The 17,977-nt window shown below is 50.5% G+C and overlaps 3 long non-coding RNA genes across 3 annotated transcripts; 1 reads left to right on the forward strand and 2 right to left on the reverse strand.

Moving 5' to 3' along the window:
- Positions 1-506: 506 nt before the first annotated feature.
- LOC311428363 lies at positions 507-1,292 on the forward strand. The gene is made up of 2 exons (XR_014687661.1): positions 507-714; positions 846-1,292. It is a non-coding gene; the product is annotated as an uncharacterized lncRNA (long non-coding RNA).
- Positions 1,293-6,883: 5,591 nt separating this feature from the next.
- Positions 6,884-7,569, reverse strand: LOC311428361. Its single transcript, XR_014687659.1, has 2 exons — positions 7,400-7,569; positions 6,884-7,268 (listed from the first exon to the last, which is right to left on the reverse strand). It is a non-coding gene; the product is annotated as an uncharacterized lncRNA (long non-coding RNA).
- A 3,071-nt stretch (positions 7,570-10,640) lies between these two features.
- LOC311428364 lies at positions 10,641-14,504 on the reverse strand. The gene is made up of 5 exons (XR_014687662.1): positions 13,939-14,504; positions 13,795-13,860; positions 13,662-13,708; positions 13,435-13,571; positions 10,641-10,966 (listed from the first exon to the last, which is right to left on the reverse strand). It is a non-coding gene; the product is annotated as an uncharacterized lncRNA (long non-coding RNA).
- Positions 14,505-17,977: the final 3,473 nt, after the last annotated feature.

The following is a 17,977-nucleotide window of genomic DNA, read 5'->3' on the forward strand; positions in this document are numbered from 1 at the left end:
TAAGGGTAGGGTAAGGATTAGGGTAAGGGTAAGGATTAGGGTTAGGTTTAGGGTAAGAATAAGGGTAAGCTAATGGTTAGGATAAGGGTAAGGGTTAGGGTAAAGGTTTTCATTTGTTGAAGCTGAAACGCAGTATGCAATCTGGGACGTCACAGCCAGAGCTGCCTATGGCAAGGTGAGAGAGGAAAAGATGGAGCAGATGTTCTACTCCTAGTTTTTTCTTTATACGTAAATAAAAGTTTGAGCTAATTCCAGTTGGAAGAGTTCCAATTACTTGCTTGGTCATAATGTCTTTTAATATTGAAAGCTGCAGCAAAAGCATGGGGATTTTTGCTTCTAGAAACACCCTAGTTCTCTTGTCTGCACTATGCATGCTTTTGAGCTAAAACTGATTAAAAAATAAAAAGAAAAATCAGACACGCACACAAAAAAAAAACAAAAAAAAACAAAAAAAAAACCACCACAGCTGCTGCTGCTGCTCTCTTCCTACTTCCTTGTGCTTTGCCCCTACCCTTCCCAGGTGATTGGATTTGGGTGCTAGTCGGGGCCAAATGGTATGTGAGTCCCAGGCATCCCCTCAGAGAGCTCATTCTGCTTGGGCTGCTCTTTGGGGTGTTTGTTTTTCCTTCGGTCAGTTGCAGGCTTCTTCAGGTGGATGAGAGTTTATGGACTGATGCGTTTCCAAGTAGCGAGGGGTACGCACATCTTTTTGAGGTAACAGCTAGTAGGATCTGTTAGAATAAACTAATGTAGTATTGATGCCTTTATTGCATGCAGTTCTTTATCAGGTGAGTAACTGTTGCGAGTAACTGAAGTCAATGTTACTTGGTGTGTTTGCTATGCAGTGCCTGTGCGGACTATTGCACGAGACACAGCTTTCTGACATCTGGCCCAGCAACTACTAAAGAAGGGGAGGGGAGAAGCTGAAGAACGACCAAAGGACAAAGCCTGGGAGGAAGACTACGAGCCTTCAGTACGAGCGGCCCCCAGAGGGACCACCGGAGACTGATAACGCCTGCACCAGTGGGAGGGTTTGGATTCTGGGAACTAATTAGAATAACCCTGCCTTTTGTAGAAGTAGTAATGAATATGTATTAGCCTAGCAGCATAAAAACCAGCCGCCTGATGTAACTTGTGTGCGTCTTGGTGGAGCAGAGACTCCTGGCGCACCCAGCGCTGCTTGCTTACCTCTATTCCTTTAATAAATCATAAACATTAATTGTAAGCCTATTTGGGACTCGGTCATTTATTACAAGTGGGACCTCCCGATGGGTGGAAGCTGTCGGGATAGCTCGGGATGCTGAGGCGTGGTGCTGCAAGGAGGTTGGTGGTCGGTGGCGCCCTGGGGCAGGCCGAATTGGGAGGGGGCGAGGCGGCGGGTGGTCGGTGGCTTCTGTGGAAAAGGCGCTTGTATGGGGGGGCTGCGCATTCAGAGGAACCTTGACAGGCTGCAGATAGGGGCAGGCAGGAACCTTTTGAAGTTCAGGAGAGGGAAATGCCAAGCCCTACCCCTAGGGAGAAACACCTCTGTTTACCAGCACTGGCTAGCTCGATACTGAATAAGCATTTCTTCATGGAAGGGGTGCTTTGCTATTAGAACAGGCTGCCCGGGGAAGTGGTAAGAGACCCGATCCTTAAAAGTATTGAAGAGACATGTGGACATAGCCCGGGAGTCCGGCCTCCGGCAGGGCGGGAGCTGGCTCTTCCGAGCCCCTGTGCTCCGGTCTTGTGCGACGCGTTTGCAAGCAGCACCGGGTGCCGGGTCCGACATCAGACGGTTCGGGGACGGCGATTCCGGGGCCGTCGGCTAGCGGGGGCCGGCTATGTCGTGTCCCGGGGATCCGACTTCAGGGGGCGTGGGGGCCGGCCGTGCAGTGAAGCGGGGGGCTGGCGTCCGCCGGCTTTCCAGAGAGCGGGCTTTCGGTGCCGTGCGGTTCGGTGGCCGGCCGTCCCGAAACCCTGGGCACCGGTCTTGTGCTAGACTCAGCGGGCTCCGGGGCCGAACTCGGCTTCTCGGGGCCGGCGGTCGCGGTGTCCAGGTGTCCCGCCTCGGGCGGCGCGGGGCCGGCTGTCCCTAGCAGCTGGGCTCCCAAGAGCTTCTGGGCTCCCAAGCGTCGCCCAAGACCGGATCCCAGAGAATCGGGACGGCCGGCCACACCGCTGCGACTAGCACAAGCGTCTCCCGACAACGGAGCCCAGGAGCTTGCGAGGGTCAGATTCCGCGCCCCGGGATAGAGAAACGGGGAGCGCGGGTCGGCCGGCCGCAGCTTCGCACGGGACCGAACCCCCTGTCTCCGGCACGGCCAGACCCCGAGCCGGCAGACAGCAGCCTCCCGCTTCACGGCACAGTCGGCCCCCAACCCGCCCGAGTTCTGATCGCCGGGACACGGGACAGCCGGCCGCGCCGCCCGAGGCCGGACACCTGGAGCCCGGGACCGCCGTCCCTGACAAAGCCAAAGTCGGACCCGGACCCCGCTGCGGCTAGCACACGCGTCGCCCAGGACCGCAGCCTACGACCTCGGGACGGTCGCATCCCGCGCCTCCGGCAGGAGCTACCCGGGAGGGCAGGACGGCCTGCCGCAGCTCCGCAAGACACCGAACCTGCTGGATTCCGGGACGGCCAGAGCCCGAGCCGGTGGGCAGCAGCCTCCCGCTTCACGGCTCGGCAGGCACCCACGTCGCCCGACTTCGGACCCACGGGACAGCCGGCACCCGCGCCGCCGGAGGCCGGACACACGGGCCTCGGCATCGCCGTCCCCGAACCGCACGAAGTCACACACGGTCTCCGGTGCGTCCAGCACACGCATCGCAAAGACCGGAGCCCAGATTATAGGATCAGCCAGCCCCGCGCCGCCCGAGGAAGGACCGGGAACCCGGTGCGCTTGGCACATGCGTCGCCCAAGAACGGCACCCAGGGCTGCGGGATGCCCGTGCGTCACGCAGCCCGAGTTCGGACCCCCGGAACACGGGACAGCCGGCACCCGTGCCTGGCTCTTAGGTACTTGGAAAGAGTCCTGATGCTGTGCCAGCACTATGCAGCAATAGGCACAACACTGGAGTGATTTCAGTGTTGTTCCAGCTACGAGTGCAGAGTACAGCACTGTGCGGGCTGCTGCAGTGAAACGGTGACTCCAGCTCAGACAGACGCAACACAACTTCCACTCCTTATTCCATAACATTTGTGTCACAATCAGGTACAGTTTAGTATATAGATGGTCTCATCACCATAGTTTTCTGTCCATTGAAGCATTTTTATGTCTGTACATCTCTTTATTCTATAGGTCTTTTCCCAAAATGCTCATAAAAACTGTTGATGGTTTCACCATCATCTGTCAAAGTGGTCACTCAGGGCAGGCGAAGTTGGTTTTCTTGACACCAGCACCAGCTTAGCTCACATCACTGTTGCACTTGCCTGGTTCCTTGCAAAGTTGACCTTTCGTTGGTTCTGCAGTGTCCTCCTACAACACATAACTTGGATGACAGATTAATTTTCTCCCAGTGTTAAATCTCCTTGAGGCACACACTTGATATCCCCATCTTTCTGCATCACCCACCAGGTATACCCTGGACCTTGGGCAAAGACAATCCCACGAGTGGGTTTGCCTTTTCCCATGGCAGGGGCAACCCACACCGCCTTCCCCATCCACTTCCCCACATGCACTACAGTGACTTTAGCTTCTCCCACAGTGTGTAGGGGTTTTGTTTCAGCAGGACCAGCACGGCTTTCAGACCCCCTGTTGTTAACTAACCAAGTGGCCTCTGGTAGGTTTATATCCTAATGTTTCCATGTCGCAGCACCCAATGCTCGCAGCATAGTTTTTAACAGTCCATTGTACCTCTCAATCTTCCCAGAGGCTTGTGGGATCCCAGCTGCTTGGCTTCGTTGCCTTCTAGCTGTTGGGTATTGGCCCCACTATCCCAGCGTCGAAGCAGCCAAGTGAGGATGTGCTCACCTGGACGGCGACTGAAGGCTTTTCGTATTTCTCGCAGCTCACTCAAGGATAGAGACCGAGTAGTTTCTGATTCATCTATGATTTCAGTCTCTTCTTCGTGATGTTGCCGTGATAACGCTGCTTTAGAGCCGCTTGCCTTTTCCTCTTCTCCCTCATCCATAGGAGGCGCTCCTTCCCTTACTAAACGACCTGATCTCCGTTTCCACTGTTTTGTCTTTACTACGGGGGCGACTGATACCAAAGATGGTCGGTCCTCTGGGGTGGTCACAGTGTGTGCTGTCTCATCATCAAATTCAAGAACCTCCCTATCCCCTTGAGGGTGCTGGGCAATGTTAATTGACATCTGATAGGCGTAAGCCAGACCCCAGCAGAGTGCAGCCAGCTAGTGGAGTTTTCTAGTATTGCCAGGGTCAGGGCATACATCTTTCAAACATTCTACCAACTTTCTTGGATTTTGTACTTGTTCAGGGGTGAAATTTAGAACCATTGGAGGAGAAAACCGTGATAGGTACCTGCCCAAATCCCCCCACACACCTTGCCACCCACAACTTTGTCTGGGGACAGGTCCTTGGATAATATTCTTAATAAACTGCTTTGCCTTGGGGAAGAAGACAAACACGACACCTAGTAAGAGGAGAATAATATCTCACCAGGGGTATCCAAGATACTGAAAGGCTGCTGTAATTAGCCCACAGGGAGAAAAGTAGAAGACACCACACCCGATATTATTCACTGATTGACTGCTGGGGGCAAAAAAAAAGGCACTGTAATTCTTAATATTGTCAACAATATAATCTCCAGGAGACCAGGAGGATAACAATGCCGGGCTTGAATACCAAACCAAACTGAAGGCCAGTATGTTACAGCACAACATGTTAAAAAAACAAGCACAGACTTCAACATTTTCTCCGATCGGATGTAAAGGAAAAAAGAAAACAGACAGTGGGCTACATACAACATATCCACACAGAAAAGTATTACCAGAAAACCGAGCATTATGACAACCAATATGTTAGTTGTAAATACTTCAATCAATACTACTGTTATCTCAACCCTCGAGCCCCACGTTGGGCGACAAAAAGGACAGTGGTGGTTTTACTCAGGTGGGCAGCCGAGCTCCACCACAACCGCTCCCTCACTCCCCCTCTCCTCAAAGAGGGAGGGGGAGAAAATACAACACAATCCCGGGGAACGGGATTCTGTCCTCCGGTGGCGCGGGTGCCAGTTGTCCTGTGTTCCGGGGATCCGAACTCGGGCTGCGTGACGCACGGGCATCCCGCAGCCCTGGGTGCCGTTCTTGGGCGACGCATGTGCCAAGCGCACCGGGTTCCCGGTCCTTCCTCGGGCGGCGCGGGGCTGGCTGATCCTATAATCTGGGCTCCGGTCTTTGCGATGCGTGTGCTGGACGCACCGGAGACCGTGTGTGACTTCGTGCGGTTCGGGGACGGCGATGCCGAGGCCCGTGTGTCCGGCCTCCGGCGACGTGGGTGCCTGCTGAGCCGTGAAGCGGGAGGCTGCTGCCCACCGGCTCGGGCTCTGGCCGTCCCGGAATCCAGCAGGTTCGGTCTCTTGCGGAGCTGCGGCAGGCCGTCCTGCCCTCCCGGGTAGCTCCTGCCGGAGGCGCGGGATGCGACCGTCCCGAGGTCGTAGGCTGCGGTCCTGGGCGACGCGTGTGCTAGCCGCAGCGGGGGCCGGGTCCGACTTTGGCTTTGTCAGGGACGGCGGTCCCGGGCTCCAGGTGTCCGGCCTCGGGCGGCGCGGCCGGCTGTCCCGTGTCCCGGCGATCAGAACTCGGGCGGGTTGGGGGCCGACTGTGCCGTGAAGCGGGAGGCTGCTGTCTGCCGGCTCGGGGTCTGGCCGTGCCGGAGACAGGGGGTTCGGTCCCGTGCGAAGCTGCGGCCGGCCGACCCGCGCTCCCCGTTTCTCTATCCCGGGGCGCGGAATCTGACCCTCGCAAGCTCCTGGGCTCCGTTGTCGGGAGACGCTTGTGCTAGTCGCAGCGGTGTGGCCGGCCGTCCCGATTCTCTGGGATCCGGTCTTGGGCGACGCTTGGGAGCCCAGAAGCTCTTGGGAGCCCAGCTGCTAGGGACAGCCGGCCCCGCGCCGCCCGAGGCGGGACACCTGGACACCGCGACCGCCGGCCCCGAGAAGCCGAGTTCGGCCCCGGAGCCCGCTGAGTCTAGCACAAGACCGGTGCCCAGGGTTTCGGGACGGCCGGCCACCGAACCGCACGGCACCGAAAGCCCGCTCTCTGGAAAGCCGGCGGACGCCAGCCCCCCGCTTCACTGCACGGCCGGCCCCCACGCCCCCTGAAGTCGGATCCCCGGGACACGACATAGCCGGCCCCCGCTAGCCGACGGCCCCGGAATCGCCGTCCCCGAACCGTCTGATGTCGGACCCGGCACCCGGTGCTGCTTGCAAACGCGTCGCACAAGACCGGAGCACAGGGGCTCGGAAGAGCCAGCTCCCGCCCTGCCGGAGGCCGGACTCCCGGGCTATGTCCACATGTCTCTTCAATACTTTTAAGGATCGGGTCTCTTACCACTTCCCCGGGCAGCCTGTTCTAATAGCAAAGCACCCCTTCCATGAAGAAATGCTTATTCAGTATCGAGCTAGCCAGTGCTGGTAAACAGAGGTGTTTCTCCCTAGGGGTAGGGCTTGGCATTTCCCTCTCCTGAACTTCAAAAGGTTCCTGCCTGCCCCTATCTGCAGCCTGTCAAGGTTCCTCTGAATGCGCAGCCCCCCCATACAAGCGCCTTTTCCACAGAAGCCACCGACCACCCGCCGCCTCGCCCCCTCCCAATTCGGCCTGCCCCAGGGCGCCACCGACCACCAACCTCCTTGCAGCACCACGCCTCAGCATCCCGAGCTATCCCGACAGCTTCCACCCATCGGGAGGTCCCACTTGTAATAAATGACCGAGTCCCAAATAGGCTTACAATTAATGTTTATGATTTATTAAAGGAATAGAGGTAAGCAAGCAGCGCTGGGTGCGCCAGGAGTCTCTGCTCCACCAAGACGCACACAAGTTACATCAGGCGGCTGGTTTTTATGCTGCTAGGCTAATACATATTCATTACTACTTCTACAAAAGGCAGGGTTATTCTAATTAGTTCCCAGAATCCAAACCCTCCCACTGGTGCAGGCGTTATCAGTCTCCGGTGGTCCCTCTGGGGGCCGCTCGTACTGAAGGCTCGTAGTCTTCCTCCCAGGCTTTGTCCTTTGGTCGTTCTTCAGCTTCTCCCCTCCCCTTCTTTAGTAGTTGCTGGGCCAGATGTCAGAAAGCTGTGTCTCGTGCAATAGTCCGCACAGGCACTGCATAGCAAACACACCAAGTAACATTGACTTCAGTTACTCGCAACAGTTACTCACCTGATAAAGAACTGCATGCAATAAAGGCATCAATACTACATTAGTTTATTCTAACAGATCCTACTAGCTGTTACCTCAAAAAGATGTGCGTACCCCTCGCTACTTGGAAACGCATCAGTCCATAAACTCTCATCCACCTGAAGAAGCCTGCAACTGACCGAAGGAAAAACAAACACCCCAAAGAGCAGCCCAAGCAGAATGAGCTCTCTGAGGGGATGCCTGGGACTCACATACCATTTGGCCCCGACTAGCACCCAAATCCAATCACCTGGGAAGGGTAGGGGCAAAGCACAAGGAAGTAGGAAGAGAGCAGCAGCAGCAGCTGTGGTGGTTTTTTTTTTTGTTTTTTTTTGTGTGCGTGTCTGATTTTTCTTTTTATTTTTTAATCAGTTTTAGCTCAAAAGCATGCATAGTGCAGACAAGAGAACTAGGGTGTTTCTAGAAGCAAAAATCCCCATGCTTTTGCTGCAGCTTTCAATATTAAAAGACATTATGACCAAGCAAGTAATTGGAACTCTTCCAACTGGAATTAGCTCAAACTTTTATTTACGTATAAAGAAAAAACTAGGAGTAGAACATCTGCTCCATCTTTTCCTCTCTCACCTTGCCATAGGCAGCTCTGGCTGTGACGTCCCAGATTGCATACTGCGTTTCAGCTTCAACAAATGAAAACCTTTACCCTAACCCTTACCCTTATCCTAACCATTAGCTTACCCTTATTCTTACCCTAAACCTAACCCTAATCCTTACCCTTACCCTAATCCTTACCCTACCCTTACCCTAAACCTAACCCTTTCCCTAAACCTTATCCTCACCCTAAGCCTTACCCTTAGCCTTACCCTAACACTTACCTTTGCCCTAACCCTTACCCTTACCCTAATCTGAACCTGAACCCTAACCCTAATACCCTCACCCTAACCCTTACCCTAAGCCTAACCACAGTCCCAACCCCTAACCCCTAACCCTTACCCTAACCCTCTAAACCTACCCCTAACCTATCCCTAACCATAACCTTCTAAGCCTAACCCTAAACCACTAACCCTAACAATAACCCCCAACCCCAACCCTCACCCGAAACCCTAACTCTAGCCCCAGCCCTAGCCCCTAACCCTAGTTCCCGAGAACTACATCTCCCGGTATGCTCTGGGCATTCAACATGGCCTCCCGGAAGTCCCGAATCCGAAAACTACATTTCCCGGCATACTGTGGGTACGCAACATGGCCTCCCGGAAGTCCGGAGTCCCGAGAACTACATCTCCCGGCATGCGCTGGGCACACAACATGGCCTCCCAGTGCCGGAAAACTACACCTACCAGCATTCCCCGCACAGCCAGCATGGCCAATCACAGGCCGAGTGCTCGAGAACTGCATTTACCAGCACTCACTGGAACCCTCACCGCCCTTACAAAAAAAGCCTCAAGCCCTAACATCCAAAAAAACCTCGAAACCCCTACAGACCTAACCCAAACTATTTACCACACTAAAACCCTGAAGACCTATGCCTAAAACCCCCAACCCAAAATCTTAGGATGCTCAAAACCCAAACCCAACCCAAAACGTTAGGAATGCTCAAAGCCCTAGCCCCAAAACTTAGGGCGCTCCAAACCCTAACCCCAAAACATTAAGACGCAAAAAACCCTAACCCAAAAACTTAGGGTAATACACCATAAATGTTTGTTCATTGTCTTATCTGTAGCAAATAGCATAGGCTGAGTCGAGGATCTCAGTACAGTAGCATTATTATTCGAGATTACAATGGCGGGTGTCCCACAAGCAGGAGGGTGCCTACTAATTCCATACACAGTTTATACACTTTTTTTTTCTGCCGAGGACCGGGACCCTCCCCTGTTTCCCCTTTAACTGTGCTATTCAAGGTTCATAATCTAGCTGGTGCTTCACAGAAAATACACAGCTGCTGGCCTGTTACAAGTCACATTTCTTTTGAGGTTTTTACTCTTTGAGGTGGTAATGTTTCTTACGCCGTGATTTCCACCTAATTGCTGTAAGGATTCTGGTTGTCTGCGTTTTACAAGCTTGTCTGTTATAATAAATAAAAGTCCCAAATAGGATTACAATCAAAGTTTACAATTCACTGAATGAATAGAGGTAAGCAAACAGTGCTGGGTACGCCGGGAGTCTCTGCTCCACCAAGACGCGCACCAGTTATACACCTGTTACCTCCCTTAAGGGATATAGAGAAGCCCTCTCAGATACATCCGTCCTGCTTCTCCTGCATGCGGCCGGAGGTCGGTCTAATTCTGGTGCTGTTGGTGGTGGAAGCTGGGGCAACGGTGGTACTGGTGGCGATACCACAGCCACCGGAGGGGGAGCCGCCGGGAGTGGATTGTTAGGATATGGAGGTGGTAGCTTATCCAACGGCTCACGTTTATCTTCTTTTTCTTTTTCATGTTCTTCTTGTTCTTCAAATTTCTTACCTGCTTTTAGTGTAAATATTGAGGCTGGAAAAGGACGTGAAGTCCTCCTGATCCATAATCCTGCATAATCACTTTCTTCCTGGCTAAAAGCTTCCTTTGAATTAACATGGATATTTAAGGCCTGGCAAATCCAGTCTTTGAAGGATCCAAAAACAGGCCAAAAGACATGTAGTCTTAAAGGCTCCTTTGGCCATTCTGTCACACAATACTGGACCATTTTTAATTTACTTTTTCCTTTTCTGGGGTCCCTATCATTCCAATTTCTAATCGTTATTCCTAATGGACTTTCTGGTGGTATGACTGGTAATTTGCTCCCTTTCTTCCGGTCTCTGGTCTTCGATTTTGTCTGACCCATCTAGGAATTTTACTCTGGCAATTCCCACAGCCCTTGGTTACCTTAGTAAGAGTGTCTTGCAGGGGGTCGAGGACCTATCACACACCCACAAATCCTATAGGAATCCCTTCGGTCCTTCACCGGCCAAGTCCCTCACGGGAGATTGGAACCGCGGTTAGAAGACCTCCACAATCGCTTCGGAACTAAGTTCCATCTCAGTCACACTCTTACACACACAGGCAACCGAACCCCACCCAACCGAACGGTATACGCTTTAAATGCTTACGACTCCGTCATCTTCGTTCGGATCTTCACACACACAATTATGGGCAAAATATAGTGCTGCAGCTGGCAAGGGAGCTGAAAAAAAGAATCAGAAACTTTGCTTACCTTTATTCAGGTTCAAGATGCCATTAGTTCCGACCTGACTCAAACAGCAGCCACCAAATGGTGGGGGTGCCTCTCCTAGATCAAACCAGAAATCAGGAACCAAAGCCCTCCCGGACGAGCGCCCGCTTGTAATAAATGACTGGGTCCCAAATAGGATTGCAATTGAAATTTACAATTTATTAAATGAATAGAGGTAAGCAAGCAGCGCTGGGTGCGCCAGGAGTCTCTGCTCCACCAAGACGCACACAAGTTACATCAGGCGGTTGGTTTTTATGCTGCTAGGCTAATACATATTCATTACTACTTCTACAAAAGGCAGGGTTATTCTAATTAGTTCCCAGAATCCAAACCCTCCCACTGGTGCAGGCGTTATCAGTCTCCGGTGGTCCCTCTGGGGGCCGCTCGTACTGAAGGCTCGTAGTCCTCCTCCCAGGCTTTTCTCCTGTCCATCTCCTTTGTCCATCTTGGCTGGATGGCAGACACTTGCATAGTGTCCCATGCAACAGTTGTAATAGTTAGCAGTTATTCTGAAACCCCTTTGTTCTCTTATCCCCTATTGACCCGAATTGCTGGACCATTCCTTTGCAAGATACAAGAACTATATATATTAACCACTCTGGTTTTCTCAGACTTTTCATCATATCATGCGGCCCTAGCATTGTTCCATATTGACACGAATCAGATGAACTCATTTCACACTGTTAAGCTGTCTTATCACTGCAAGCATATCTCAATACCACCTTCCTTCCCTCTACAGGATGTAACTGCGCAAAAACATTTTTATTCCCACAACCTTGATCCCCTTACCCTGAAATCCTTATTCCCCTTAAACCTAACAACTCTAACCACAACCCTAACCCTTATTATCAACCCCCTAACGCTAATGACACTGACCTTAATCCAAACCCCAAACTGCCCCTAACCCCAGACAACCAACAACGAAACACACACACACAAAGATGGAAACTACAAAAAAGGCAAAACCCACGATACAGGCCCCAAATCACAAATACGCAACCAAAATGCTACAGAAAAGCCCCAGATGCAGGCCCCAAATGCTACTGCTAGGCCTCAAAAGCTCAAGATGCATCCCAAAGCAAAAATGCAGGCCCCAAACGTTACAGAAAAGCCCCCAAACCCAGGCTGCACAAGTCTACAAGCAGGCCCCAAACTGCCAACAGAAGCAGGCACCAACCACACCCAGATGCAGACCCCAACTGCCCACAAGCAGCTCCTACCCCACCACCCCCTCCCAAGAACTGGACTCCACCCAGACACTGGCCCAAGACCCGGACCTGACCCCCGCCAACCCCCCTACCCTCCCCCCGACACAGGTGTACAAGCAGCTCACAACCCGCCCCTTCAGAGACCGGTCCCACTCCCCCCACCCCCCCCAAGACACGGGATGCGGAGGTGTACAACCAACTCCCAACTCCCTCCCCCTCAAAGGGAGGCCCCAAAGACCCCCAAATGGAGGCTCCTAGAGTGAACAAACAGCTCCCAACTTCCCCAGGCACAGGCCCCCCCCCCCCCCCAAACACAGGCCACAAAGGTGTATAAACAGCCCAGACCCCCCTCCAAGACCATGGCCCCTATAGTGTACAAGCAGCTCCCAACCACCCACAGATGCAGGCCCCAACCCTTCTCAAAAGGGAGGCACCTAGAATGCATGAGCAACTCCCAACCAGCCTAAACATAGGTCCAAAAGTGCACAAGCAGCTCCCAACCCCCCTCAAATACAGACCCCAAAAGTGTACAAGTAGCTCCCCCCCTGAGACAGGACCCAAAGGTGTACAACCAGTTCCCAACACCCCTGAGACACAGGCCCCAACCGCCCCCCAGACACAGCGACCCAAATTCTACAAGCAGCTCCCAACCCCTGCCAGGCAGGCCCCCTACCCTATACAAGCAGCTCCCAACCCTCCCCCCCCGCCCCGAGGGAGGCCCCCCAGGCCCCCACAAACACAGGCCCCTACAGTGTACAGGCAGCTCCCAGCCACCCCCAGATGCTGGCCCCAAAGTTGTACAAACAGCTCCCAGCCACCCTGCAGAAACAGATTCCTACATTGTACAAGCAGTTCCCAGCCCGCTAGATACAGGCCCTGACCCCCCACACATGCAGGCCCCAAAGGTGTACAAGCAGCTCCCACCCCTCCCCCAGACGCAGGTCCCAAGCCCCCCCCCCCAAACACAGGCCCCTACAACCAGCACCCAACCCCCTACCCCCGATGCCAGGCCCAAAGGTGTAGAAGCAGCTCCAAACCTCCTCCCTCAACCCAGGCTCCAACAGTGTACAAGCACCTCCCAACCAACCCTCCCCTTCCCCCCCCCCCCCCCCCGCCCCCCGACACAGGCTCCAAAGGAATACAAAGAGCTCCCACCCCTCCCCCAGATGCTGGTCTCAACCCCCCCCCGCCCCCAGAAGCAGGCCCCAAAGGTGTAGAGTCAGCTCCCAACCCCCTCAATGCCGGCCCCAAGGGTCTACAAGCAGCTCCCCCCTTGCCCCCAGATACCGGCCCCCAGACACAGACCCCAAAAGCCTAATCACAGGCCCTGAACTCTAGAGGCAGGCTCCAAAACCCAGGACAAAGCCCCAGTGGTTCGAGACAGGGCCCAAATCCCAGACACAGGCCCCAAACGCTAAACATATGCCAAAAAAAGTATTAGTGCTGGTGCCAAATGTTACAGACAGGCCCCAAAGCCCGAGATGCTCAAGGCTGAGACGTAACTTGGCTTTCTGAATTACTGGAAAGCAGCTTTCATTCTCAGATAATTGTGTGCAGGCTAGATAGGATGGGGCTTCAGGCACCTCTTCACCTGAGGAAACACACTGCCATCAGGCACCGCTGTGCCAGACAAGCTTGTTCTGCTAGAACACCCTACTCAGATGCACTGTGGCATTCAAGTGAACTGCTTTCATGCAAATATGACGACTGATGTTACAACCCACCTTGCCTGTGGCACCTGATGAACAGAAGAGTAAGCCACCGCAGCGCTTCAAAACCATCCCTGCACGTGCCGCTCCTTGTCGCTCTCTGGCCTTATCTCATATCCTTATCCACTTCTGTGGAGAGCCTGCCACGGCACCTGCAAAGCAAGACGGACACCTTTCATAGTCACCTTGTGCTACTTGGTCGTTCTGCTCCAACCCAGCTCATGACCAGCCCCTCTTCTTACACAGCTCTTCAGAGTGCAGTTTGCTCCTTTGAGCCTGTGCGAGACACCTGTGAAAGAAAAAGAAACGCATAGGCCGATGCAGCATCCAAAGACACAGCACAACTAGGTAAGTTACTCTCATCTGCTCCCTTACCTCTGCCGCTTACCAGCCCCCGAGGCAGATGCTTCAATCTACCCTCTTCAAACAGCTACAACACCTCTAAAAGACAAAGAGGGGATGCTTAGAGGAACAGTGAGACCTACAACACAACAACTGCTACATCTGTTCCTCACTCACCTTGCCAGAGGCAGCTCTGCGTGTGACGTCCCAGGTTGTACACTGCGTTACCTAACCCTTACCGTAACCCTTACCCTAACCCTTCTCACCCTTACCATTACCCAAATCCTTACCTTTACTTTTTCCTTACCCTTACTCTTTCCTTTAACCATAACCTTACCCTTACCCTATACCTTACTCCAACCCTTCCCCTTACCTTCCCCTTCCCCTTACACTTAACCTAACCCTTACCCTTCTGCTTCCCCTAAAACATATCCTAACACATTCCCTTACCCTTACACTTACCCTAACCCTTTCTATTACCCTTACACTTACTCTTGCCCTAATCCTTGCTTGCACCCTTACACTTATCCTAACCCTTACCCTTACCCATACTCAAACCCTTACTCTAACCCTTACCCTGACCCGTACCCTTACCCTTACACTTAACCTAACCCTAAACCTTAAACCTTACTTTAAAGCTTACCCTTTCTGCTACACTTACCCTTAGCCTAAATCTAAACCTTACACTTAGTCTTAGCATAACCCTCACCCTTACCATTACCCATACCCTTATCCTTACCCTAACCCTTACCTTTACACTTACGGTTACCATTAACCTTACACTTACCCTAACACTTATCCTGAACCTAACCCTTACCCTAAACCTTACCCCAACCCTTACCCTGACCCTTACATTAACCCTAACCCTTACCCTAAACCTTACACTTACTCTTAACATTAACCTTACCCTTAACCTTAAGCTAATACTTAACCTTACGTTTTTCTCACCCTAACCCTATAATTAACCATAACCATTACGCTAACACTTAACCTTACCCTTAAAATAAGCCATACAACAACACTTAAATGTACACTTACGCTTAAACTTACCCTAACAATTACTCGTACAATTAAAATATTAATTAATTAAATTAAAAAAATTTAATTTAAAATTAATTGAATTAAAAAATTAAAATACTCTTATCCTTATACCTTATCCTTAACCCTCACCCTTATCATTACCAATACCCTTACTCTCACACTTATTCTTATACATACAACTTACCCTTTTCCTAACACTTAACCCTAACCTAACTCTAACCCTAAACCTTACCTGAACCCTTTCCAGTACCATTACATTAACCCTTACCCTTAACCTAAACCTTACACTTGCTCTTAACCTTAACCTAATACTTACCTTTTCGTTTTCCTCACACTAACCCTAAAATTAACCCTAACCATTACCCTAACAGTTACCCCTAACATAACCCTTACTCTAACACTTACAGTGACCCGTACACTTACACATACCCTTACACTTACTCTTACCCTAACCCTTACCCTTACCCTTACCCTTACCCTTATCATAACCTCTACTCTAACACATACTTCTACCCGTACCCTTACCCTTACTGTTACCCTAACCCTTACCCTTACCTTACCCTATCCCTATCCCTTACCCTATCCCTTACCCTTAACCTAAACCTAAACCTTACCCTTATCCTAACACTTACCCTTACCGTAAACCTTACCCTTTCTGCTACACTTACCCTTAGCCTAAATCTAAACCTTACACTTACCCTTAGCCTAACCCTCACCCTTACCATTACCCATACCCTTATTCTTACCCTTACCCTAACCCTTACCTTTACACTTACGGTTACCATTAACCTTACTCTTACCCTAACACTTACCCTTAACCTAACCCTTACCCTAAACCTTACCCCAACCCTTACCCTGACCCTTAAATTAACCCTAACCCTTACCCTAAACCTTACACTTACTCTTAACCTTAACCTTAGCTGTAACCTAATCCTTACCCTTACGTTTCCCTCACCCTAACCCTAAAATTAACCCTAACCATTACCCTAACACTTAACCTTACCCTAACCCTAACCCTTACTCTTACCATTACCCTGACCCTTACCCTTACACTTACCCTAATTCTTACCCATACCATAACCCATACCCTAACACATATTTGTACCCTTAACCTTACCGTTACCCTTAACCTTACCCTTACCCTTACTCTATCCCTTACCCTTACGCTTACCCTTAACATAAACCTTACCCTTGACCTTACCCTTACCATAAGCCATACAACAACACTTACATGTACACTTACGCTTACACTTACCCTAGCAATTACTCGTAAAATTACCCTTAACCTTACCCTTACCAAACCATTACCCTTTTTCTTAACCTAACCATAAACATTAAGGATAAGCTAAAGGGTCACCCTTAAGGTTAACGTTATCCTAACTCTTACACTTAAGTGGGTAAGTGGAAGTGTAAGGGTACAGTTCAGGGTAAGCGTTAGAGTAAGGGTAAGTGTTAGGGTAATGGTTAGGCTAATTTTAGGTTTAGGGTGAGGGAAACATAAGGGTAAGTATTAGGTTAAGTTTAAGGATAAGGTTAAGAGTTATGGTAAGGGTTAGGTTTAATGTAAGGGTAAGGGTTTGGGAAACGTTTAGGATAAGGGTAAGAGAAGGGATAATGGTAAGGGTAAGGATGATGTTTAGTGTAAGGGTTAGATTTAGTTAAGGGTAAGGGTTAGTGTAAGTTTAAGAGTAAGGGTAAGTGTAAGTGTAAGGGTATGTGTAAAAGTACAGGTAATTGTAAGGGTTAGGGTAAGAGTAAGGGTATTGGTAATGATAAGGGTGAGGGTTACAGTAAGGGTAAGTGTAAGGTTTAGATTTAGGCTAAGGGTAAGTGTAGCAGAAAGGGTAAGGTTTACTGTAAGGTTTAAAGTTTCGGCTTAGGTTAAGGGTAAGGGTAATTGTACGAGTAATTGCTAGGGTAAGTGTAAGCGTAAGTGTACATTTAAGTGTTGTTGTATGGCTTATGGTAAGGGTAAGGTCAAGGGTAAGGTTTATGTTAAGGGAAAGCGTAAGGGTAACGGATAGAATAAGGGTAAGTGTAACGGTTAAGTGTTAGGGTAATGGTTAGGGTTAATTTTAGGATTAGGGTGAGAAAAATGTAAGGTTAAGTACTAGCTTAAGGTTAAGGGTAAGGTTAAGGGTAAGGTTAAGGTTAAGAGTAAGTGTAAGGTTTAGGTTAAAGGTTATGGTTAATGTAAGGTTCAGGGAAAGGTTTGGGGTAAGGTTTAGGGTTAGGTTCAGCTTAAGGGTAAGGGTTGGGGTAAGGTTAAGGGTATGGATAAGGAAAAGTGTAAGGGATAGGGTAAGGGTTAGCGTAAGGGTAAGATTAATGGTAAGGTTTATGTTAAGGGTAAGCGTAAGGGTAACGGATAGAGTAAGGGTAAGGGTAAGGGTAACGGTAAGGTTAAGGGTACAAATATGTGTTAGGGTATGGGTTATGGTGTGGGTAAGAGTTATGGTAATGTAAGGGTAAGGGTGAGTGTAAGGGTATGGGTGAAGGTAAGGGTTAGAATAATGGTTAGGGTTAATTTTAGGGTTAGGGTGAGGGAAACGTAAGGGTAAGTATTCGGTTCAAGTAAGGGTAAGTGTAAGATTTAGATTTAGGCTAATGGTAAGTGTAGCAGAAAGGGTAAGGTTTACGATAAGGGTAAGTGTTAGGGTAAGGGTAAGGTTTAGGGTAAGAGTAAGTGTAAGTGTATGTGTAAGGGTATGGGTCATTGTAAGGGTTAGAGTAAGGGTTAGGGTAAGGGTGTTAGGGTAATGGTTAGGGTAAATTTTAGGCTTATGGTGAGGGAAACGTAAGGGTAAGGATTAGGTTAAGGTTACGGGTAAGGTTAAGGTTAAGAGTAAGGTTTAGGATAAGGGTTAGGGTTAATGTAAGGGTCAGGGTAAGGTTTCAGGTAAGGTTTAGGTGTAGAGTTAGGTTAAGGGTAAGTGTTAGGGTAAGGGTAAGTTGTATGGACAAGGATAATTGTAAGGGATAGGGTAAGGTTAAGGTTAATGATAACGGTAAAAGGAAGAGTAAGGATATGGGTAATGGTAAGGGTGAGGGAAAGGGTAAGGGTAAGTGTAAGGTTTAGATTTAGGCTAAGGGTAAGTGTAGCAGAAAGGTGTAGGATTAGGGTAAGGGTGTTAGGATAAAGGTTAGGTTAAGGGTAAGGGTAATGGTAAGGATA

Source organism: Aythya ferina, assembly GCF_964211825.1.
Source record: "Aythya ferina genome assembly, contig: HAP1_SCAFFOLD_57, whole genome shotgun sequence".
Classification (NCBI taxonomy): Eukaryota; Metazoa; Chordata; class Aves; order Anseriformes; family Anatidae; genus Aythya; species Aythya ferina.